This window comes from Stegostoma tigrinum, chromosome 11 (assembly GCF_030684315.1).
Source record: "Stegostoma tigrinum isolate sSteTig4 chromosome 11, sSteTig4.hap1, whole genome shotgun sequence".
In the NCBI taxonomy this organism is placed as follows: domain Eukaryota; kingdom Metazoa; phylum Chordata; class Chondrichthyes; order Orectolobiformes; family Stegostomatidae; genus Stegostoma; species Stegostoma tigrinum.
This window is the reverse complement of record NC_081364.1, coordinates 57661638-57687895: the sequence shown is the minus strand read 5'-3', so window position 1 is coordinate 57687895 and position 26258 is coordinate 57661638.

Below are 26258 nucleotides of genomic sequence, written 5' to 3'. Positions count from 1 at the left end.
ACAGCTCAGCCTTGAATGCATTCAATAAACCAGCATCCACTACGTTCTGGAGAAGAGAACACCATTAACAATTTGTTGAGAGAAAGATAAAGCTCCTCATCTTCATCTGAAGAAGGGAGACAACTTGCTGCTAACTTGTGAATGCCAGACGATGAGACTGAGGAAATGGAGTAGGGCCACCAATAAAGAGTTGAAGAGCAGAAGCAGTCTTCACCAGGCTGGATTTCATCCAAGTGGCAAAAGTCCCACTGATGGAGTTAAAGTGGGAGGTGAATCTACTCTGGTTAGTGACAGACCTCCGGGAAGCATAATCCTACTGGTGACATGTGTCACTGTTCCAGTTAAGAACTCTGATCCTCTCATATAAGGTAATGATTCCTGAAGTGTTAATGCTGGAGTTATATTAGTTCCACCTAATATAATGGTGTTACACAGTCTTTTGGTGGATACAGTTCTGTTCCACACTAGTCTTCATAGGGAGACGTGTATTCTGTACAGCTGTAAGTTGTACTTATTGCTACTATGCAACAAACTGCCTGGTTAAGTTAGAAAAGTGACTCTTCTATAAAGGCCTCCAGCAGTGTATCTGCTACTGCTGATCATTAAAGAGGCTGTACATATAGTGTAAACAAAGGAGGATCAGTGATAACAAACTGACTCAAAAAGCCCTTACCCTGTACCAGACACAGACAGAGGTAGCAGATTCCATGTGGTGTCAGCAACGGACATCAAGGCAAATAGCCTTGGGCTGGACCCAAGGGCTGGTGGCTCATACAGAAAGCCTGTAGGTCAGCAGTTTCTGCAGTGCTACTGCTAGCCATGGTCACTGAGACTGAGAAGGTGAGGATGCCTATTGAAATGGGTCTGAGGATACCATGGCCATGGAAGTAGTCACTAGCAGTTCAAAGGGGAATTTCATGATGCAAATGTTGAGGTGGGGAGGGTGGCAGCCATTGCTGTTGGTGTGTCCAACCACAGACTATGAATTGCTCGAAAAGAGCCACTCACCTCTACCTCTCTCAACCTGACAGTGAGGTCCCCTGGGCATGGCAGAATGCCCACTCAGCTAACCCAATTTGGCTCCTGGTGGGGGACTGATCTGGTAACCTTCCAGATGCTGGCAGAATGACAGAGCACCAGTAGGGCACTGGCCACACCACACAGTGTTTCCCCATGGTATTTTGCCAGTCTTCCCACCTCTCAATCTCTCCCCAGATGCTGGGTAAAATTCCAATGACTGTCTCAGGGGGAAGTGACCTCTTTAGCTGCAAACTCCTGAAAGAGAGGTAACATAAATGACATTATTCTAATTCCATTTATATGTATTCTCTTGAAAAACCAGACTTATTGCTATCCTATTCAGATTTCAATTGTAAAGGCAACTTTCTATCAACTTATATAATTCTTTTCTGATTCTAAGCGCAGGTAGAAGCTATTCAAGTGCCTTATGAAAATCTTGGTAAATTGTTTTCAATTGCTGACCCTTGCCCATGAGCACAGCTCCTTTGTCAAACAATTTCTGTTCAAATGTGAAGCATGATTCATTCCTTCTAGAGCAATGTTGACTATTCCTTGCAGAGTTATCTAAATGAATATGTAGCTCATATAAACAAGTTGCTGCACTTCGAAAGTAATGTGAAATATTTCGTGATATGATAACAAATTTGATAAGATGTTTTACAAAGCCATGTTTCCTTGGCCAACTGAGGTCTAATTCTTAGCTTTCAACTCTTCTCCATGAATAAAATGATAATCTGACTTATTCTGCAGCTCTGAGCCACAGTTGCGATATTTGTGGATCCCCTTAAATATTTCAAATGGTCTTGACGAAGGGTGTGTTCTGAATGTTCTTTGGCTGACCTGAGAAACTTGTGTAATTATGTATGAACTGTAAGTTCGCACCAGTCAGCTTCTATATGTTGTTCTTGGAATAGGGAAAAAATGGAATTTCTATTTTTTTAATTTATCCTGTCATTGTCAAATAGTTTTCAACGGTGACATTGTTCTGAGTGTAATCTATTGCTACTTCAAATATCATATAGCTCAATGAGATCCTCACTCCCCTGAAGGTTGGCTTGCACCTGCCTGAATGAAATGTGAAATAGCATGTGAACATTCACTCCATGAATAGATTTTATTCTTGGCTAGCCATGTCTTCTCTGTTTAATTTTAACCATGTTGGCGCATTTACTCTAATTGAACCAGAAAACATATTCAGCCAGGTGACATTTTATTCTGGAAGGAAGTTACAGGCCTGTAGAGCATTGACTGAGTATGAAGTGATTTTATTACTCAATTTTCAATTCACTGTAAAATGGAAATTAATATGTCAATGATGATGGATATGATGTAATTGTGGCAGATATAGTCACATGCCATCGAGGCTCGGAAGACAGAAACAGGGAGAACTGGATGAAAGAACTGTAATAAATATAATGTCTATTAGAATGGAAATAAAGAGTTTACTGGAGTTCCTAACAGAAACAATAAAACAGAAATTGCTGGATAAAACTCAGTACGCCTGACAGCATCTTCAGGGAGAAAGCTGAATTAATATTTCTGGTGCTGTGGTTGGTTGGCTCGCCGAGCTGTTTCATTAGTTCGCAGACCCTGCTGGGTGACATCATCAGTCCAGCCTCCGATGAAGCGCTGTTGTGTTTCCCCACCTGGTGTTTAAACTCTGGTGTTCTTTGGAGTTGATTACCTCACTTCTGGTTTTTCTTCGCAGTGGTGTATATATAGTGTCTAATTCAGTGTTTTTGTTGATGGCCTTCTTTGTGGAGAACCGGGCCTCTAGGAATTCCTGTGCTTCTCTCTGTTTGTCTTGTCCCAAGATCCTGGTGTTGTCCCAATCGAACAGGTGGTCCTCCTCATCCATGTGAATGGAGGCGAGTGAGTATTGGTTGTGTGTTTTTGTTGCTCGTTGGCGTTCATGTACACTTGTGGCCAATTTTCTTCTTGTCTGTCCAATGAAATGTTTGTCACAGTCCTTGCTTGGAATTTTGTATATTACTTTGGCTCTGTCCATCATGGGTAAGGGGCCTTTGGTTCGAGTGAGCAGTTGGCGTTGGGTTGACGTGTGCTACTCTGATGCCCAATGGTTGAAATAGTCAGTTTGGATATTTTCTGGATGTATGGCAATGTGTTGAGTGTGTCAGGGCATACGGCATCTTTCTGTTGTTGTTCATGTGATAGACATCACCGAATCCAATTGTCTGGGTATCCGTCATCCTTAAATAGTTGGTGGAGGTACTCTTCTTCTTTTTGGCGTAGTTCCAGGCGTTGTTACAGTGTGTTGTCACTCATTTAAATAGTGTTTTTAATATTTAATCAAATCCAGTGGACCCAGAGTTTAAATACCAGGCAGGAAATTACAACTGCTCTTCAGTGGAGGTTACACTGATGACGTTACCCAGCAGGGTAATGAAATGTCTGCGAACTAATGAGCCAGCTCGGTGAGCCAACCAACCACAGCACGAGCTACAAATCTACTCGAAAGGACCCGAATATTTCTGGTCTAGTGACCCTTCTTCAGACCTATTCTGAAGAAAGGTCAACGGACCCAAAGCATTAACTTTGTTTTCTCTCCACAGATGCTGCTGGACCTGTTGAGATTTATCAGCAATTTCTGTTTTTGTATCTGCTTTTCAGCATCCACATTTCTTTTGGCTTTTTCATTCAGAAACGTGGAAACTAGGAGTGGGCATAAGCTGTTTGGCTCTTTTGTGGCTGCTCCACCATTCAGTATACTCATAGCTGATCCTTTGGCTAAACTCCACATTTCCGCTTTCTCTCCACACACCTTGTTGCCTTTAACACCTAAACCTTCTCTTTATTGAATACACTCAGTAACCCAGTCTCCACAGCCTTCTGCGGTAGAGAATTTCACAGATGTGCCACTCTCGGTTTGAAGAAATGTTTCCTCATCTTATTCCTAAATACTTCCACTGAGTATCCTGAGACCATGTTTCCTGGTTCTAGACTCTCCAACCAGGGAAAACATTCTCCCTGTAAGCAATCTGTCCCTGCAACCAGTCTGTCCAACCCTGTTAGAACTATGTACGTTTCAATCAGATCCTCTCTCATCCTTCTAAACACTAGTAAATATAATCCCAATTGAACTAATCTTGACAGGCAGACAATGGTCACTCTTAGATCAGGAATATACAGAGATGCACCAGACTCAGTGCAGAGATATTTATCTAAATGGGTCATTCTCAAGAGCACAGTGCAGAAACCCAGCTCCCAGAGCTCACGGTACGCAGTATATGTGAGGGCAGAATATACAGACTGAACCCACAGATGCAGCGCGGTCCACAGAGATAGATACCGTGAAACCAAACCATGTATTGACAGACTATTACCAGTGTGGATGAAGTCCATTTTCAGCTCTGAATGTGCGTCCTGAGCCCACCTCAGTGGGTAATGGGATCAGGGAGGCTATCTCACCGACAGGTGTCAAATAATTGGCAGTCACATGAACAAATGATGATGATGATGATGCCCCCCACCTCTGTGACCTGCCAGTCCTATCCAGCACCTATTTGCCACCATTTGTTCACTTTCAGCTACATTAACTGCAGCCAGCTTTTCTGAATGTACGTGAGTGCTGAAGCTTCATTTGTACTACAGATAGGGAGGGAGATGAGATTCCACAAGCAATAGCAGTGGCATATCAACAGATTTCCTAACTGTAAGTACCGGCAGAAGGTACAAATATTGAGATCTGGTTGGAAGGAGGCAAGGCTCCTAGCACACGTTTACAGGTGAGGATATGCTCCCCAGGTATTTTTGCCCCCGGACTCTCAGGCTGTTGTAGGATGACACTGCTCGTGGAGCGTCATCTCCTCCCCAGTGGACACGCAGTGCCAGGGACTGATAAAGTCTGTCCCTCATCAGGGTCTGAACTCTCCTTTTCTCTAAGGAGAGAGAGAGAGAGAAGAGATCTGTGACTGTTTGTACTCGTTGGTGTGAAGTGGAGAGAGAGGCACCGTCTGTGGAGGGTGCTCCTCAGGGATGAGTGCGAGACAGTGATGGGAAGGTGTGTGTTGGCTGCTTAAGGAGGGATGTGAGTTGCCTGCAGAGAGAGAGAATGAGAGGAGCTGCTGGATGTTTTCACCTGGCCAGTGCAGTGCAGGAGAATGCTGTTAAGGTCAGACTGTGAGGTATCTAATAGTATCATGCAAAATGCATTCCCACTCTCCCGTGTTCCTGGAACTACCTATTGAATTGCTTCCAGGTTGGAGGCACCAAACTTCTACAGTGTTGGTCATTTCGATCCATTCCTGCTTATTTGGAGGGGTGGTCCTCTTCTTCATCACTTTGAGAGAGCTCACCTCACTGCAGCCTTTCAGATCTCTCAGCAGGGTGATCAGGTAAGAGTCAGACACCTGGGGAATAGCCTTTCCAATTCTTCTGTTTGTTTCTATGCTTGCTGCAGTCTCAGAAATCCAAGTTCGGGGGATCCTGTCTAATGCATTTTGTGGTTGATTTGAGTAAATGCTGATGTAGCAGTCTGTATATGGTTATTGCTGTATCCCATGGGTTATGTGTCTTCCATAGATTTGAGTGCGCATCATTGTCCCTTCTTAGATTCTGTCGGCCATAGTTACATAGAAGCACATAAAATAGGAGCAGGAGGAGGCCATTCAGCCCTACGAGCCTGCTCCACCATTCTTCACAATCATGGCTGATCGTCCAACTCAACAGCCTAATCCTGCTTCCTCCCCATAACCTTTGATCCCATTTGGCCCAAGTGCTATATCCTAGTCACCTCTGGAGTACGTGCAATGTTTTGACATCAACTACTTCCTGTGGTAATGAATTCCACAGACTCACCTCTCTTTTGGTGAAGAAATGTCTCCTCATCTCCGTCCTAAATGGTCTACCCTGAATTGTCATACTGTGACCCCTGGTTCTGGACATACCCACCATCAGGAACATCCTCCCTGCATCTATCCTGTACAGTCCTATTAGAATTTTATAAGTCTCTCTGAGAACACCCCCCCCCAATCTCATTCTTCTGAATTTTAGCGAAAATAACCCCTACCTAGCTAATCTCTCCTCATACGGCAGTCCTGCCATCCTTGGAATCAAACTGGTAAACCTTCATTGCGCTCCCTCGAGAATTTGAGAATTTTCCCCACTACTGATGTTAGGCTCACCGGACTGTAATTCATTGTTTTCTTTCTACCTCCCTTTTTGAATATTGCTGTGACATTAGCCATCCTCCAATTTGCAGGGACTGCTCCAGGCTCTGTAGAATCCTGGACGATGAGCACCAATGCATCCACTATTTGTAGAGCTACTTCTTTAAGTATTCTGGCATATAGATTATCAGGGCCTGCTATTTATTGGCATTCAATTTCAACAATTTTCACAGCACCATTTCTGTACCAGTATTGACCTCCCTCAGCTCTTCCCTCTCAATAAATCTTGCATCCTCCAACAATTCTAGTATCTGATTTATGTCCTTTTTTGTGAAGACAGAACCAATGTATGTGTTCAGCTGCTCAGCCATTTCTTTGTCTCCAATTATACATTTACCCCATTTCTGTTTGTAGGGAACCTACATTTGTCTTTACCAGACAAATTTGTCTCTTCAAGTACCTATAGAAACTCTTAGCATCAGTCTTTATGTTCCCTGCAAGCTTACTTTTGTACTCTATTTTCCCCTTCTTAATCAATCCCTTGATCCTTCCTTGCTGAATTCTAAACTGCCCCCAATCCTCAGATTTTTCTTGGCCAATCTGTATGCTTCTTCCTTGGATCAGATACTATCTCATACTTCTTTTGTAAGGCATGAATTGGCCCTCTTACCCATTTTGTTTCTGCGACTGACAGGAATAAACAGTTGTTGCAGTTTCCCCCATGCGTTCCTTGAATGTTCACCATAGCCAATCCACTGTCATCCCTTCAAGGAACTCTCCCCAATCTATCAAGGCCAGCTTACGCTTCACATCCTTGTAGTTTCCTTTAATAACGTTCAGCACCCGAGGCTTCGAATCAACAACCTCACTCTCCATCTTGATAAAAAAGTTCTATCGTGGTTTCCCTAGGTGTTAGGTGTCTGTACTGTTAACTTGAGTGAGCTCTATCAGGCTATTACTGTTCCTGCTCTGAGTCTGCTGCATCTCTATCTTATCCTTTTCTGAATTCTAATATATATAATATCAATTACAGATCTCAAGTACCGCATTCCTGTTCTTCTCCTCTTTGCATTCTCTTAACATGCGTATGTAATGACAAAGTAGCATTATCATGTACAACATCATTAATATGTTCATTTCCCACTATACTGCAGCAGTCCCTTTGGTTTGAACTCTGACCTTGAACAGAATCAATGCCATCATCTTTTGCACCTAAGCCATGTGGGACACTCTGAAGTGGGAAGCTAATGTTGTGGTTCAGGGAAAAAAATGCCTAGGGAATTCTTCACCATTATTTCCTGATCTGCAAATGTTCATGTCATCTAAGCCTACAAAACTCTGCTACATGGAAAGCTCTTCTATTTGTTTGAAGGCAAATAACACCATAAAATAAAGGTCTAATTTGTGCTCATTAGCCCTACATGGAAAATCGATTTAACAGGAGTGATAAAATGCATACCTCTCTTCCCCTTCTATTGAATTTAATTAGCTTTATTATTGAATGTACTCAAATGAGTACAGTCAAAAGTTTTGTTGACATATTCTCCAGTTGCCTTGCCACATTTTATTGTTTCTGAGTGATCATAGATCTATCTACTTACAGAAATATGTTTTATTTCCAGCATTCATAATTCAGCCACTGCCATTCATAATTTACAGTTGAGAAATTCTCTTGTATGGCAACGTAACGCAAGCCACTCAAATTTAAAAGGAGACAATTGCACAATATTTAGTAACTTTACGAGTTCCAAGATGGGCTCTGCTGATGGAGCAGCCAGTGTCACCCCTGATAACGTGCTGTTGACAAGTATTAGTTGAACCTTGGGTAATGATATAAAGACGCTGAACTACATGCTTGTTGAAGCTTGACTTTCATTGAGAAATAAGAATAGATTTCCATCTTTCTAATTTAACACTGATATTGCTTGCATTCATGTATTTTATTTCCCTATTTTTGGTATTGGCTTCGAGTTATTTTAAAATTTAATTTGCACTGTAATGTGTTGTTGGCAAGGTCAGTGTGTAATACCCATCTCTGACAATCCTTGAAAAGTTAGTGGGAAGCCGGCTTGAAACACTGCAGCCAAGATAATGAATCATTTCTTGTTAAGTAGGCACTTCTAGGAGATTGACCCAGCAACAATGACCTGGCAATATATGTCCATTGCAGTATGGTGGGTTATCTGTGCTGCAAAGTCTGACAAAAGCATTGTGGTCTACAGTTTTCCCCAAAACTGCATGCAGACATACTTGGGACACTGGGTAGAAGTCAATACTGTGGCTGATAGATTTGAGGAATTCTGGGTGTATGTGAGGTAATTGCAATGCGCTCAAGTTTCAGAGCTCTTGTGGTGCAGTGGTAATGTCCCTACCTCTGAGCCAGAAGGCCTAGGTTCAGTTGTCACTTGCTGTGGTTCAGAGGATGCCACCTTCCACCAGGCTGCTCTGACATGACCTTCTTTTTCCTCAAATGAGGATTCCCCCCGTTGTGGTTTCCAAGATCGTTCCTGATCCATCCGCCTCACTTCAGCCCTTCACTCTTCCCCAGAACAGTGATAGGGTTACCCTGTCCTAATTTTCTGCTTCACTAGTTTCTGCATTCAAAGGATCATCCTCTGTCATTTCCACCACCTCCATCAGGATGCCACCACCAAACACATCCTCCTCTCTCCTCCACAGTTAATATTCTGCAAGGAACATTCCCACCGTGGCACCCTGCTCTACTCCTCGATCACATTCAACACTTCATCACACCCTCATAGCAATCTTCTTGTGCAATCTCAGAAAGTGTGTTATTTGCCTGTTGACCACCTCCCATCCTCAACGCCCAAGCCCCCACATACACCTTCCAGGTGAAGCTGTGTTTCATGTGTACTTCTTTCGATCTAGTTGATTGCATTGGCTGCTCACAATGTGATTTCCATTACATTGGTGAGACCAAGCATGGACTGGATGATGACATTACAAAACACTTCCACCTTGTCCATAGAAGTAACCCTGACATCCCATTTGTTTGCCATTACAATAAGCTACTTTGTTGTCATGCTAACATATGTGCCTTGGACCTGCTGCAATGTTCCAGAGAAGCACAATGCAAAGTCAAGGACCAACACCTCATTTTCTACTTACACACTTTACAGCGCTGAGGTCTCATTGTTGAATCCCAAACTTATCCAATGATGCTTGTTCTCCATTTTTCTTATATTCTCTCCCCTATCCTCCCAGCCCACAATGTGACATGTTTACTTCCCGTTTATTTTGCACTTCGTAGAAAGGAACCTATTCACTTCCATTTACACTTTAATTTACACCCTTTCTATATATCTTTTTGTTTTAATCCACTGTTTGTCATTTACACCAGGCTTCAACATCATCTGCTCCTGCTCCCGCTTTGGCTCCTTCAAGAATATAAACAAAAAAAATTCCAATACCTTTAAGTTAACATAGAACAATACAGTGCAGAACAGGCCCTTCGGCCTCAATGTTGCGCCGACTTTTGAACAAATCCATGCCCCTCCCCCTACACTATACCATCATCATCTATATGCTTATCCAAGGACTGATTTAAATGCCCCTAATGTGGCTGAGTTAATTACATTGGCAGGCAGGGCGTTGATTCTGAGTGTTGTTGGAGCTGCGTGGATCTAGGAAAGTGAAAAATATTCCCTCTCACTCTGGACAGGGACACTTGCAGACCATTGACAGAGTTCAGGGAGCCATAAGAGGTATTTGGCAGAATTCCCAGCCTCAATATTTATATGGCTGACACAATTAAGTTTCTGGCCAATAGTTACCCAAGGATGTTGATGGCAGGGGATTCAGTGGTGATAATTTGATTGAATGTTAAAGGAAGACTCTCTTGCTGAAATGTTCACTGTCTGATACTTGCATGGCTTGAATATTACTTACCACTCAGTGCATGAAATGGGAATACTGTGATGTCTAGCAACTGCAGACATGTACTGTTTCAATATCTAGGAAAACGTGTACATCTCCTCAAAACAGAAATAAATTTGGCTGCAATCTAAGTTCTGAAGAAAAGTCACACTTGAAACATTGACTTTGTTTCACTCTCCTCATATGCTACCAGACCTGCTGAGTTTCTCCATCTTTCTCTGTGTTTCTTTTGCATTTCTCCTTAATACTGTAGATCCTGCTTTAGAGTATAGTTCATAGCTGTCCTATCATTTTTGCCAGTGTTTTCCTCGAGTTTACCACCTATTGTTAAAAAGTTTTCAATCGTTATGATCTTTGTACAATATGTACATTGTCATCCTACCTTAGACTATGACAAATGGATCAACTAACCACTATGTAACCAGTTTAAAATATCTCTTTCCCTGTCACCATGCAGGCAAAAACCCTCTGGACCCTCAATCCTGACTATCAAATGCCTTAAGGTTATAAGATGTCTATTCTATCACTCCCATTCAAACTACCTCCTGCTTCATGGTGCCTCAGTTAGCAACCTAACTATCCTACTGGCCACCTTGCTCCTTATCCCCAGGTGGGAAGTACCTTTCCCTGTTACATAGTCTCAGCTTCTTCATTCCCTCCACTCTAGCTTGTCCCATGCTGGCTCACTGTCGATCACACCCTGCTGTTCTTGCACAACTACCTTCTCTGTGGTGTCATTAATTTGAAGTAAATTTTACCGATATACTTTTCTTATCTCATGTTTTTTGTAAGATTGTCCCTAATTTGCCTAACTGCTCAACAACCTTTTTGAGTGCGAGCAGCAGCGGAGGCAAGACGGACCCGGAAGACTGCAGCTAAGGTAAAGCAGTTTATTTTTAAAATTACTTACCGGTAGCGGGCAGCGGTGTTTTTTTTTTCCACTTTCAGAGAAGGAGCGGGAGCATCAGAGGAAGTGACGAGGACCAGAGGGGCAGCCGGGAAGGAAAGCAGTGAGTATAAATACTCACCCTTCGACACCAACGGCCTTTTTGAGTGCGAGCAGCAGCGGAGGCAAGACGGACCCGGAAGACTGCAGCTAAGGTAAAGCAGTTTATTTTTAAAATTACTTACCGGTAGCGGGCAGCGGTGTTTTTTTTTCCTCTTTGAGAGAAGGAGCGGGAGCATCAGAGGAAGTGACGAGGACCAGAGGGGCAGCCGGGAAGGAAAGCAGTGAGTATAAATACTCACCCTTCGACACCAACGGCCTTTTTGAGTGCGAGCAGCAGCGGAGGCAAGACGGACCCGGAAGACTGCAGCTAAGGTAAAGCAGTTTATTTTTAAAATTACTTACCGGTAGCGGGCAGCGGTGTTTTTTTTTCCTCTTTGAGAGAAGGAGCGGGAGCATCAGAGGAAGTGACGAGGACCAGAGGGGCAGCCGGGAAGGAAAGCAGTGAGTATAAATACTCACCCTTCGACACCAACGGCCTTTTTGAGTGCGAGCAGCAGCGGAGGCAAGACGGACCCGGAAGACTGCAGCTAAGGTAAAGCAGTTTATTTTTAAAATTACTTACCGGTAGCGGGCAGCGGTGTTTTTTTTTTTTTTCCTCTTTCAGAGAAGGAGCGGGAGCATCAGAGGAAGTGACGAGGACCAGAGGGGCAGCCGGGAAGGAAAGCAGTGACCATATATATCAGCAAGGCGGCTAAACCCGAGACTCTACAACTGTAGTGTCTCCCACCCGCCCTCCTCCTCTAACCTAGTTAATAAGGTAAGGTTCATTTTAAACTTTCTCTATTGAACATAAGTTTGTTATTATTACTTGAAGTAAGCTTTCTGCTTTAGTATTGAGTGGGTGTTCAGATAAGTCGGGTATGGATGCTAGGGCAGTTGCTTGCTCCTCCTGCAAAATGTGGCAGTTGGGAGATGTGGCACACGTCTCCGCTGGCTACATCTGCGGGAAGTGCACCCAGCTACAGCTCCTTGAAAACCGTGTTAGGGAAATGGAGCTGGAGCTGGATGAACTACGGATCATTCGGGAGGCAGAGGGGGTAATTGAGAGGAGTTATCGGGAGTTGGTCACTCCTAAGGCTCAGGACGAGGATAGATGGGTTACAGTTAGGGGGAGGAAAGGGGACAGACAGACAGTGCAGAGATCCCCTGTGGGCATTCCCCTCAGCAATAAGTATACCGTTTTGGATACTGCTGGGGGGGTTGACCTACCAGAGGAAAGCCATAGTAGTCAGTTCTCTGGCACTGAGCCTGACACTGTGGCAAAGAAGGGAAGGGGGCAGAATAGAAAAGTACTCGTGGTAGGGGACTCGATAGTTAGGGGAATCGACAGGAGATTTTGTGGGCAAGATCGGGATTCCCGGAAGGTATGTTGCCTCCCTGGTGCCAGGGTCCGGGACGTCTCCGATCGGGTGTATAAAGTTCTGAAAGGGGAGGGTGAACAGCCAGAAATCGTGTTACATATTGGCACAAATGATATAGCCAGAAATAGGTTTGAGGATATAAAAAGTGATTTCAGGGAGTTAGGATGGAAGCTGCAGAGCAGGACGAACAGAGTAGTGTTCTCTGGTTTACTACCGGTGCCACGAGATAGCGAGGTGAGGAACAGGGAGCGGGCGCAGCTGAACACGTGGCTACGCAGCTGGTGTAGGGGGGAGGGTTTCAGATATGTTGATAATTGGGATGCCTTCTGGGGAAGGTGGGACCTGTACAAGAAGGACGGGTTGCATCTGAACTGGAAGGGGACCAATGTCCTGGGTGGAAGGTTTGCTCGAGTAGTTCGAGAGGGTTTAAACTAGTATGGCAGGGGGGTGGGAACCTGAGCTGTATACCAGAGGTGAGCGTTGATGCAGGTGAGGCAGTAGCAAGAGGTAGACCAGCTAGTGGGAAGGATTTTCCTGGGAAGGAACCAAGGGATCGGTTAAAGTGTGTTTGCTTTAATGCAAGGAGTATCAGGAATAAAAGTGATGAACTTAGAGCATGGATCAGTACCTGGTGCTATGATGTTGTGGCCATAACAGAGACATGGGTTTCTCATGGGCTGGAATGGTTGCTGGATATTCCAGGGTTTAGAACATTTAAAAAGAATAGGGAGGGGGGAAAAAGAGGAGGGGGTGTAGCACTACTAATCAGAGAGGGTATCACAGCTACAGAAGCTTCCATTGTCGAGGAAGATCTGCCTACTGAGTCAGTATGGGTGGAAATTAGGAGCAGCAAGGGAGTAGTCACCTCGTTAGGGGTTTACTACAGGCCCCCCAATAGCAGCAGGGAGATTGTAGAAAGCATAGGTGGACAGATTTTGGAAAAGTGTGGACGCAGTAGGGTTGTTGTAATGGGTGACTTTAACTTTCCTAATATTGATTGGAACCTCCTTCGAGCAGAAGATTTGAATGGAGCTGTTTTTGTAAGGTGTGTTCAGGAGGGTTTCCTAACGCAGTACGTTGACAGGCCGACGAGGGGAGAGGCCATTCTAGACTTGGTGCTCGGAAACGAGCCGGGGCAGGTATCAGATCTTGTGGTGGGAGAGCATTTTGGTGATAGTGACCATAACACTCTCTCATTCTACATAGCTATGGAGAAGGAGAGGATTAGGCAGAATGGGAGGATATTTAATTGGGGAAGAGGAAACTATGATGCGATTAGACACGAGTTAGGAAGCATGGACTGGGAGCAGTTGTTCCATGGTAAGGGAAGTATAGACATGTGGAGATTGTTTAAGGAACAGTTGTTGGGAGTGATGAGTAAATATGTCCCTCTGAGACAGGCAAGACGGGGTAAGATAAAGGAACCTTGGATGACGAGAGCGGTGGAGCTTCTAGTGAAAAGGAAGAAGGTAGCTTACATAAGGTGGAGGAAGCTAGGGTCAAGTTCAGCTAGAGAGGATTACATGCAGGCAAGGAAGGAGCTCAAAAATGGTCTGAGGAGAGCCAGGAGGGGGCACGAGAAAGGCTTGGCAGAAGGAATCCGGGAAAACACAAAGGCATTTTACACTTACGTGAGGAATAAGAGAATGGTCAAAGAAAGAGTAGGGCCGATCAGGGATAGCATAGGGAACTTGTGTGTGGAGCCTGAGGAGGTAGGGGAAGCCCTAAATGAGTTTTTTGCTTCTGTCTTTACGAAAGAAACGACCTGTGTAGTGAATGAAACCTTTGAAGAGCAGGTGTGCATGCTGGAATGGATAGAGATAGAGGAAGCTGATGTACTGAAAATTTTGTCAAACATTAAGATTGACAAGTCGCCAGGCCCGGATCAGATTTGTCCTCGGCTGCTTTGGGAAGCGAGAAATGCAATTGCTTCGCCACTTGCGAAGATCTTTGCATCCTCGCTCTCCACTGGAGTCGTACCTGAGGACTGGAGAGAGGCAAATGTAATTCCTCTCTTCAAGAAAGGAAATAGGGAAATCCCCGGCAATTATAGACCGGTAAGTCTCACGTCTGTCGTCTGCAAGGTGTTAGAAAGGATTCTGAGGGATAAGATTTATGACCATCTGGAAGAGCATGGCTTGATCAAATACAGTCAACACGGCTTTGTGAGGGGTAGGTCATGCCTTACAAACCTTATCGAGTTTTTTGAGGATGTGACTAGTAAGGTTGATGAGGGTCAAGCTGTGGATGTGGTGTATATGGACTTCAGTAAGGCATTTGATAAGGTTCCCCATGGAAGGCTCATTCAGAAGGTCAGGAGGAATGGGATACAGGGGAACTTAGCTGCTTGGATACAGAATTGGCTGGCCAACAGAAGACAGCGAGTGGTAGTAGAAGGAAAATATTCTGCCTGGAAGTCAGTGGTGAGTGGGGTTCCACAGGGCTCTGTCCTTGGGCCTCTACTGTTTGTAATTTTTATTAATGACTTGGACGAGGGAATTGAAGGATGGGTCAGCAAGTTTGCAGACGACACAAAGGTCGGAGGTGTCGTTGACAGTGTAGAGGGCTGTTGTAGGCTGCAGCGGGACATTGACAGGATGCAGAGATGGGCTGAGAGGTGGCAGATGGAGTTCAACCTGGATAAATGCGAGGTGATGCATTTTGGAAGGTCGAATTTGAAAGCTGAGTACAGGATTAAGGATAGGATTCTTGGCAGCGTGGAGGAACAGAGGGATCTTGGTGTGCAGATACATAGATCCCTTAAAATGGCCACCCAAGTGGACAGGGTTGTTAAGAAAGCGTATGGTGTTTCGGCTTTCATTAACAGGGGGATTGAGTTTAAGAGTCGTGAGATCTTGTTGCAGCTCTATAAAACTTTGGTTAGACCGCACTTGGAATACTGCGTCCAGTTCTGGGCGCCCTATTATAGGAAAGATGTGGATGCTTTGGAGAGGGTTCAGAGGAGGTTTACCAGGATGCTGCCTGGACTGGAGGGCTTATCTTATGAAGAGAGGTTGACTGAGCTCGGTCTCTTTTCATTGGAGAAAAGGAGGAGGAGAGGGGACCTAATTGAGGTATACAAGATAATGAGAGGCATGGATAGAGTCGATAGCCAGAGACTATTTCCCAGGGCAGAAATGGCTAGCACGAGGGGTCATAGTTTTAAGCTGGTTGGTGGAAAGTATAGAGGGGATGTCAGAGGCAGGTTCTTTACGCAGAGAGTTGTGAGAGCATGGAATGCGTTGCCAGCAGCAGTTGTGGAAGCAAGGTCATTGGGGTCATTTAAGAGACTGCTGGACATGCATATGGTCACAGAAATTTGAGGGTGCATCCATGAGGATCAATGGTCGGCACAACATTGTGGGCTGAAGGGCCTGTTCTGTGCTGTACTGTTCTATGTTCTATGTTCTAACCTGAAAGAGGAATAACTGAAACTGTAGATATTTCCCACAGATGTATTAATCTGGGGCAGTCTCCATTGTAATAAATTTCCATATTCCATAGTCACAACACACTACTGCTAATATTTAAGTTTCATAATTTATTAACCATGCAATGGTTATTTATTTCTTCCTGGTACTGACTGATTTGCCTTAGATGCTAAATGATGATTAACAGATGGATTTGATTTGATTTCTATTTGTTGCAGTGATTCATATAGTATCTTTCACACATATTTCAAGTTGCTAAATTGCTACTTAATCAGCCTAAATGATGAATATTTTGCTCATCTAGCTTTGGATCTTTTATTGGCAGGAAGAACACTTTCCTCTGAGTGATTATAGCATTCTTAATAGAAACAAAAATGGTGATGGGGTGAGGGCAACCAAATTCCTCGTGAGTTTAGCTTGGAAATCTCTGAATTAGCTGGATGAGACATTCATTTAATATTTTTTCAGGACTAACTTGCCACTTAAACAGTGTAAAGAATGTTATAATGTAAACAATCAGGAGGCTGGAAGGACACAGCAAGTCAAGGCAGCATCTGGAGAAAAGGAGAAGTCAACATTTCAGGCATTATCCTTCTTCAAGACTGGAATGGAATGAAGAGAATGGATATTGTTGCTCTTTCTGCTGCAAATAGTACTTACTATTTCTCAATTGGCACAAAGTAAACATTTGAAGAGCCTGTTTTGCTGTTCAGAGGTGGAGGAGCCAGTTCACAACAGATTCTGAATACGGTGAGCTTTTTGAGCTGAGGTGAAAGGGTGTGGAGGTGATTTTGCTGTAGTATAATGAAGTATACATCAGACACATGCATGATAATCTCTAGGTAAGTTAAAGATTTTAAAACAAATGCACAAAAGTTCCCAATTTACCTGATTTCAGACTCAAGTTGATAGAAAGCGCGAACCAGTTTTCTATATATTTAAAAGAAATGAACAGTAGTTAGAATTTGGCTATAGTTAAACAGGTAAACCATCAGCATATGTGCAGCATGCATGAATGTACAAACACACGTGTATATGTGTGTGTGTATATATATATATATATATATATATATATATATATACACACACATGTGCAGAAGACATGGGTAGTGGAAAAATCTTCATTTACAAGATGTTGAACTGGTTCTCGCTGATCAGGAGGTTTCTTCTCAGCCCTTTCTGAAGGCTACCACTGGTTTGTAGGAAGCACACTGAGGCTAGTTCACTTCTAAAATTGACTTATCAATTAAAAAGTCACTACCCATAGCAATTGCTGGCAGGAAGATAAATGGGTTTTCCTCCGGTTTCAAAAGGGTTTTCAGTTACTTGAGAACCAGTCACGTGGTTGTTGGCAGGCAAAAGGCATCATTCATCAATAACTGCTCGCTAGACCATAGACCGGCCAATTCTTGTTGGCAACAACTTCTCCACTCCATTTCATCCACAGTGACTGCTGTAGCCAACAACTGTACAAAAAATGTTGAAAATCACATGATTTGCTTTCAAATTGTGTGGCAATCCTTGGTTTTTCAAACAGTTCCTTCTCATTTCAATCCACAATTTTAAGGGACATCAACATAAAAAGACATGGTTTTTACATGTGGCCAGGTGCAGAGATGTAGAAGGAGGCAGAAGCCCTAAACCCATGTGAAGGTCTCATGTATATAATTGGCTGTAAGTAAAGAGTTCTTGCATAAAAAGACCATGGACTGAGGGAACATAGATTTGGGAGATTCAACAGTCCCAAATAATACTGCGAAACCCGATCACAAAACAAAACACTTACCAGCAACAAAAGAAATATAATATAGCACTATATACTCTCTTGGGAGAGATAGAAACCAACAAATGGCAGAAGGAAGTCTGAAAGATGTTCTGCAACAACAAAATCCTTGACGATATCTGTCTCAATATAACATGCTCATTGATTCACAGGGCACAGCCTTTGGTAAATTATAGAGTATATTTTATCCAATTGGCTACTATTATCTTTTGTTACTGCTATTTGTTATTTCTCTTTGTATCTTCTTCCACCACCACTTGTCTCTACTTCTTCCTTGACTTTCAGACTCTCTCTCTCTTATGATTAGGGAAATACCATGGGAGGATTGGGCCACAATTTCAGGCTTCATATGAAATCTTCTTTACAGGGCACAGGTGACAGTAGGGTGATCCCATGATCAGAAGCAAAGCCACTTAATTTTGATAGCAGACTCAATTTTTCATTGAGGCATCCAGTCAAAGTGACAACGCCAGAGTATGAATACTTTTTGAGTGTCAGCCCTTTCAGCACTTTTAGTGTCAAGGGATGCAAGATTATAGAAGAAAGGGAACTGGGCAAAGGTGGCACAGGTAGTCCTTGGTGAGGTTTATGCAGCTAAATTTGGTGAAAGTATCTTCTAATACTACATTGGGAGGTGTTGGGTTGGCGTTCCATGTTTGGGGCTGATGTTGTGCGTTTGAATCACTTTCCAAAATCTGTTGGCCAGAAGAGATCAATTTATAATGTGGCCGGATGGGTTGTTTGTAAGCTTGTAAGTGTGCCTGATGTCTGGTAATACATGTGCAAGAATTTCCTGGTCAGCCATCCTGTAAAAAGGCAAAGACAAACCGTCACAGTGTCCACAAAGTCAATAGAGTTTAATATGTGGAAAAGAGAGCCAGATGACTGACAGAACCTAGTGTTGGAGAGTGCAACAACCACTAATCAAGAGTTTCTTTTGAAAAGGTCTTAAAATAAATTGTAAGCTAGTTATATTCCATATTCATCCATCTCATGCACTTGTAGGCTATTTGGAGGACGTCATTGCTTTGGGAGGATCATGGGGAAGGGATACAAAGGCAAAAAAAAAAAACAGTCACAGAAGCATAATGACCCAGGAGAAGGCTATTTGGCCCATTGTCCCTGGACCAGCTTGTTGAATGAGCATTGTTAGCCGGTGCCAATCTCCTGCCTGTTTCACATAGCCTTGAACACTATTTTCATCCAAGTAATCACCCAATGCCTTCTTGAATGCCTCAGTTGGACCTGTCTTTTCCAAACTTCCAGGCAGTTAACTCATTTCAGGTAAGGCCTGTACTAAATTAGGCCGTAGAGTAATACAGCATTGAAACGTGCCCTTCTGCACATCATGCCCATGCCAGTCAGCAAACGCCAAACTACACGAATGTCATTTACCCGCAGTTGGTTAACAGTCCACTATGCCTTCACGTGCTTCTTGAACGCTGTTAAGAGTACTTACCTCCACCACACTCTCGGGTAGCATGATCCACATGTCTGCCACAGTCTGGGTCAGCAGCATTTTTTCTTCGGTCTCCTCTAAACCCCTTACTCCTCACATTAAACATATGTCCTCTGGTCTCAGACCTACCTGCTATGAGGAAGATATTCTCACAGACTAATTTGTCTAAGCCTCTCATAATTTTGTATAACATAATCAGAAACACCCCGTTAGCCTTCTCTGCTGCAAGAAAAAACAACGCAGCCTATCCAGTCTCTCCTCGTAACTGAGACTTTCCACCCCAGATTTTGAGTCTCCTCTCTAGCCCTCCCAGTGCAATCGTGCCCTTCTGATAGCGTGGCGTCAAGACTGCACTCATTACTCAAACTGTGGCATAAGTAATGTTTTATAAACTTGTAACAAGAATTTCCTACAGGAGTAACAAATAGTCTATGCTCCAGCTAATGAAAACAACATCCCATTATATGCCCCCTTCAACACCCTGTCTACCTGTGCTCACACCTTAAAAGATCTATGAACTTGTACAACAAGATCCCTGTGTTCCTCAGAACTCCCTAGGGGCCTACCATTCATTGTATATATCTATTCCTCATTAGACCTTCAAAAATTCTTTACTTTGAACTTAGTGGGATTAAATTCCATCTGTGATTGCTCTGCCCAATTTACCATCTGATTAATATCAGACTATACCCTGAGAACATCCTCCTGTTGTCAACAATATCAATTTTCATGTCATGTACTAACTTAAGAACTATCCCTTCTGTATTTATATACAAATCGTTAATATACACAGTAAACAGGAATAGTCCCAGATAAAAAAAGAAACTGTGTGGTACAATGCTGTTCACAGGCATCTAATTACAGAAACAACCCTCCACCACCACCCTTTGCCTCCTACTGATAAGCCAAGCCTGGATCCAGTTGGATCTTTTGGACCAGCAAGGCATGTGGGTTCTTGTCAAAGAACTTACACACATCCATGTAAACCACACCAACTGCAATATCCTCATCACTAATAATTAGTCACCTTTTCACATTTAAATCAGTCAGACAGGATCTGCCCCTAACAAATCTGTGCCGACTGTCCCTGATCAATAATTGCCTTTCTATGTATCAGTTAATCCTGTCCTTCAGATTGTTTTCAAACGGTCACTATACTCAAAGTGCTGACCCACCTTACCAGCTTCACTCTCCAGGATGAGGTCTAGCACTGCCCTATCTCTAGTAGGAGTATCTACAATACTGGCACAGAAAGTTCTCCTGTACTTTAAAAATTCTGCCCTATCTAATCCTTTCATACCAAAGTGCTCCAGTTTATGCTATCAAATTTGAAGTGTTCTACATGTCCAACCCAGTTTCTCCCTTGGTCTTCTGTGACTTGGCCACATATCTAGCTATTGACAGTGAGCTCTCGATTGTTTTTCAATTACTTAGGACTTGTACTTTAGCTGGATTGCCCATGAAAATAACTTGGCTTGAATTATTTCAAAGGTAACTGAAAGCTCCTAAGAAGGCTACCATGTTCACTCACACACAGTTTTCCAGTTATGTCACTGAGCATTGAATGCTGCATATGACCGTGCGCTGCTCTCTGATGAAAAACAGAGAGAGACACATGACTGTGGCTGAGTTTAACCTGAAGGTCGCTGTGCCTCAAGTAAGGAGGAAGTTTCTTTGAGAACCTTAGCCAGCATGGGAGTTGAGCCCTGAACTTTTGGTATCACACTGTAGTACAAGAAGACTTTCCGCATCAAGCAGATTTTCACCTGCACATCCGCCAAAGTGGTACACTGCAAATGATGTACACGGTGTGGCCTCCTCTACATTGGGGAAACCAAGCGGAGGCTTGGGAACGGCTTTGCAGAACACCTACACTCGGTTCGCAATAAACAACTGCACCTTTCAGTCGCAATCCATTTCAACTCTCCTCCCATTCCTCAGACGACATGTCCATCCTGGGGCTCCTGCAGTACCACAACGTGCCACCCAAAGGCTGCAGGAGCAGCAACTCATATTCCACTTGGGAACCCTGCAGCCCAATGGTATCAATGTGGATTTCACAATCTTCAAAATGTCCCCTCCCCCTGCTGCATCCCAAAACCAGCTCGTCCCTGCCTCCCTAGCCTGTCCTTCCTCGCACCTATCCCATCCTCCCACCTCAAGCCCCACCCCCATTTCCTTCCTACTAACCTCATCCCGCCCCCTTGACCTGTCCATCCTCCCTGGACTGACCTATATCCTCCCTACCTCCCCACCTATACTCACCTTTATTGGCTCCATCCCAGCCTCTTTAACTTGTCTGTATCCTCTCCAACTATCTTCTCATCTATCCATCTTCGATCCGCCTCCCCCTCTCTCCCTATATATTTCAGAATCCTCTCCCCCCTTGCTCTTCTGATGAAGGGTCTAGGCTCAAAACGTCGGCTTTTGTGTTCTAAAGATGTACTTGGCCTGCTGTGTTCATCCAGCTCCACACTTTGTTAACTCGGATTCCCCAGCGTCTGCAGTTCTCATTATCTCTGATACGCTAAGGTGGCTGACACACACCCCTGATAGAAATCAAATGCTTGGAGGCTTAATTCACGTTAACTCATATCCACGGTGCCCGATTTTCCTTGATATTATTATCTGCTCATGCACTCCCCCCATTACTTTCACACAATGGCAGCAGCATGCAAGGTGCACTGAGCAACCCACCAAGTTCCGTTTAACAGGATCTTCTAAATTATGAGCCATACCATCTAGAAGAACAAAGGGAAATACTCCTGCCCGCTAGTTCCTCTCCAAATCACACACAAACTTGTTTGAAAACAGTGCGCCATTATTACATTGTCACAGTGTCAAGGTCCAAAACTTCCAAACAGCACTGCCCATACATATCACATACTCAACAGCTTCTCTCTGCCTTCTCAAGGGCAACTAGGGATAAACCACAGATTTTGGCCTCATGAGAAGTGACGATACCAGGTGAGCGAATAAATAACAGCCTTCTGCCATTCTTTGAAAGGTTTGCCTACACATTTTCCAGGATATGAGTGACCAGACAATACTCAACACAATGACAAGGATTGTCTATTTACAATGAGTTCATTGACAAAGGCTGTGTTTTGCACTCCATAGCTGAATAAATCTCTACTAGTGATGAGAAAGCCTCTCATCTACATCTCAGTAGTTAAGGTATTTCGACCTTACTGGAATGGTATCTAATTGGCTATGTTAGAAGATGTAAACAAGTTGATATTTTAACAGACAAATCTCCCTAAGAAGTTTTGAGTTCCTGCCAAAGAATTTGGCACAATTTGATCGCAAAGCTTTGTATTCAATTACACATCTACCCAGAATCTTGTTAATCCAAGTTTCATTAAAAATCCCCTTAAATGCCACACAGACCCAATGGTATTAAAAATAAAGCAGTTACATAAATCATACCTGTCTTCATGTGAAAACATTTTGTGCATCTGCCATTTGAGATAAATGTCAAACCTTCAGAAACTACATGTGGTACATTTATTATTTTCTCTTCGCTTGATATGTTACAAGATACATCTTAAAAAGTCAATCTCCATAGTGCAGAATTAAAGCCCCAGTTGTATTTTGTCCTTTACTGCTGGAGGGATACATGGAATAGGTTTTATTAGAAAGATAATGACAATTTCAAAAATGTTGCTATGTTCCCATTTTAAATAAACTGTTGCTCAGAATAAAAGATGGTGTTTTTAACTCTTCATCCACCGCTCCACGAGTTAATTATTACAATTTTGTATGCCTCATTATAACTTAAACTGAATCAAATTTTCCATTATTTGTTGTGGAATGTGAATAGTGACGTATAAAATGGTGCTATTAATTCTGATTATTCAACTATGGATGGAGCACTTTGAAGTGATGATAAACTGCAGAGAGTCAGTGCTTTACCAAAGAATTGGTGGGAAGAAAAGTGATTCCAGTCACTTTAGCTGCAAGATGGGTGATTTATTCTGACTTTCTGTCACTTTTGCAACATGCACTTCATTTGTTTTGTGTTGAACCTTCATTTCAACAACATTTGATGTTCATATTCTCTACAGTATGCACTTCTTTAATTGGTATTTTGCATTTCCAATTGTGAACGACTGAAGCTCAATGTGTGGGAGAGCTTGGTCAAAGACCTAGGTTTTGTGAAGCCCATTAAGGTAGGAAATGAAGACCTGAATGGTTAATACCGGAAATTCTAGAGCTTGCAGGTGAAGGCATGACCAAGGGAATGTGCAAAAGCCAAGGATTAGAAGATCCCAAAAATTTTGTTGAGTAATAGGATTATAAGAGATTGTAAAAAATGAGGATGATAAGACCATGGAAGGATTTGAAAACAGAGGCATTTTCAAGCTGAGATGCTGTTTCAATTGGGATCCAGTGTAGAAAAATATCAGGAAGTAAAATAACTCCATATGACTTTGGCTTGAGTGTGTTATCCAAATTCAAATTTACTGCTCAAACACCAATGATACAATAAAATAAAAATAAAAATAGAAAGTGCTGGAGAAACTCAGCAGATCTGGCAGCATCTGTGGGGAAACAGAGTTAACATTTTGCATCCAATGTAATTCTTTTTTGTAACTGAAAGAGGTTAGAAAAATGGAATTTGATATTCTATTGTGAAAGGTGCTTAGAAGCAAATGGAACAGATCGTTGAGGCTCCCAGTGTAAAAACAAAGGGATTACTAATGACAGTTAAGAAGAATACAGGTGAAAAATAGGTGTTAATTGTAGTATTAAATGTTGAAAATAGGTCAGCTGTACTGAGAGAAAGCTCACGCAAAGAAGACGCTGCAGTGGGAATAGTGTGGTTTGACTTATCGATATGGAGAACAGAGTTTATGGTTTGAAGTTGTTTAATTCATTGTTATATCTGAAGACAGTCAAACGTCCAAATAGAAAGTGAGAGATAATAGGAACTGCAGATGCTGGAGTTATCAAGGTGTGGAGCTGGATGAACACAGCAGGCCAAGCAGCATCTGAGGAGCAGAAAAACTGATGTTTCAGGTGCTTTTTCTCCAGCTTATGTTGGATTTCATTGGAACACTGCAACAATCTGAGGACAGAACTGTGAACATGGGAGCAAGATGGTGTAATTAAATGGCAAAGACTTGAAAAGTCATCACTCAAACAAACCAAATTAGAGGTGTTCTGTAAAATGGTCTCCCAGTCTGTGCTTGGTCCTGCCTATTCAGAAAAGCAGTAAGAGAGACAACTGGGTTTCCAGCCCCTCGACATTTGGGACCATTGAGGAGCAATGAACCTGGTCGACTATATATGTCATTGGCCGACCATTGGTCAAATAACTATTATACTTACATGATAGATTAATATATCTGAAAGACACCATGTTATTAAATGCAGTGGAGCACTGCATTGACAGTGAACTTTAAGCCCATTACCACTTTATTTGGAGACAAACACACTACCCAGTCGATAGTTATCTGTTAGGTCAATAACTTTAACTAGTTGGAGTATCTTCTGCTTGTACTAAAAGCTGCTGCTCCCCAAGTGAATGCAGACAGTTTGATGAGATGAATGGGTGATTCAGCTGATGTCAGTCCATGCAATGAGTGACTTAAAGCTGGAAAAATAATTCTTCTGTTTCTAGCAATGGTTTGTCCAATCAAGAAATTATTCGCACTCAAGGCTAAGTTTATCAATTTGTGAGGCAAAACAGCCTGAAAAATGTGAGATGAAAAAATAACAAATAATGCAGCATTGCCAAAATAACGTTCTCACTAAAAATCTCTGATAATATAAATGCATCTAAGTTTGTAACTTCTGAAGACAAGACTTGGGCCCAACAAAATTATCATAGAATCATAAAGTACAGCAGAGGCTTTTTGGCCCATTGAGTCTATGCATTTGGCTATGCTCCTAAATGAATCCTGTTCTGAGATTGAACTGCATAATTCGTCTAATGGTTGGCTACAAGGTGACTGCATTAGAATTGCTGATTAACCAAAAGAGGGGATCGATAAATAAATACAGCTTGTGCAGTTACTGGAGCTGGCATCTGAGGTGCAAAAGCATTTGGTGACCTGTAGCAACCTGCTGAATTTGCAAGGTTAGCAGCAGCTGATGATACTGGGATTTCTGGCAGAGTTACAGAGCCATTATTCCTTTAAAATGGAGGGGATTCCCTATCAATTCCACCGTGGTGGAATACTTGTAGCCATGGAATTGTCACATTGCAGGTATGATTATCAACAACATAGAAACTGGCATTTAAATAGTTCGCCGGTGAATTATAGTCAACACACATTTTCCTCACAAAGCAAGCATGCTGACAAAGATGTGTTGATCAAGTTATGACTGCAGTTAAAATGAAGCCTTGCATTTATATAGTGCATTTCACTACTTTAGGGGATCTTAAATTGCTTATGACCAACAAAGTGCTTTAGAAATGTAATCATTGTTGTAATTTAGTGCATCTCATGAAGACTTTACTCATTTGAAGAAAGACACACTGCAGTTTCTTAATGAGTAAGACATAAAGTGACTGCGTTTTTGTTTGTCATAGTGAATGATGAAAAACTATGATGAAATGTGTGACTGTGATTATGCTGGAACAGGATAAGCTGCCAGTAAATTTACCTTGCTTTGTAAAAACTTCTAACCTCTGTGTCAAATTCCGTCACCATATGATTCACCTAATATTAGCATGGAGCATTTTCATGTGAATAATAATCAAATAGGAATTCAAACTATAAATTCAGATTAAAAACTAAAAGAAATGCAGATGCTGTGAATTAGGAAGAAAAACAAAGTAGCTAGAAAAGCTTAGCAGGTCTGGCAGCTTCTGTGAGGAGAAAAACAGAGTTAACGTTTTGGGTCCAGTGACCCTTCCTCAGACATGCTGAGCTTTTCCAGCAACTTTGCTTTTTTTATAAAAGCAGATTGTTGACTAATGATAATTTTATTTTATTAGTCGTTTTAAGTCTCCTATTCAGTAGCATGTTTTACATTGTATGTTTCTATATGTTAGCTATTAGTATAACTTGTATAATTAGAACAAAATTTGTACAAGTAGTTTGATTGTGTTTGTAGCTGGGCCAAGTAATATCAAAGTTCATTTAATTCACTGCCACCACAATGGTAAATAAAGCCTACAAAATTATAACTCCCATCATGAGGTTGTTACACTTGAG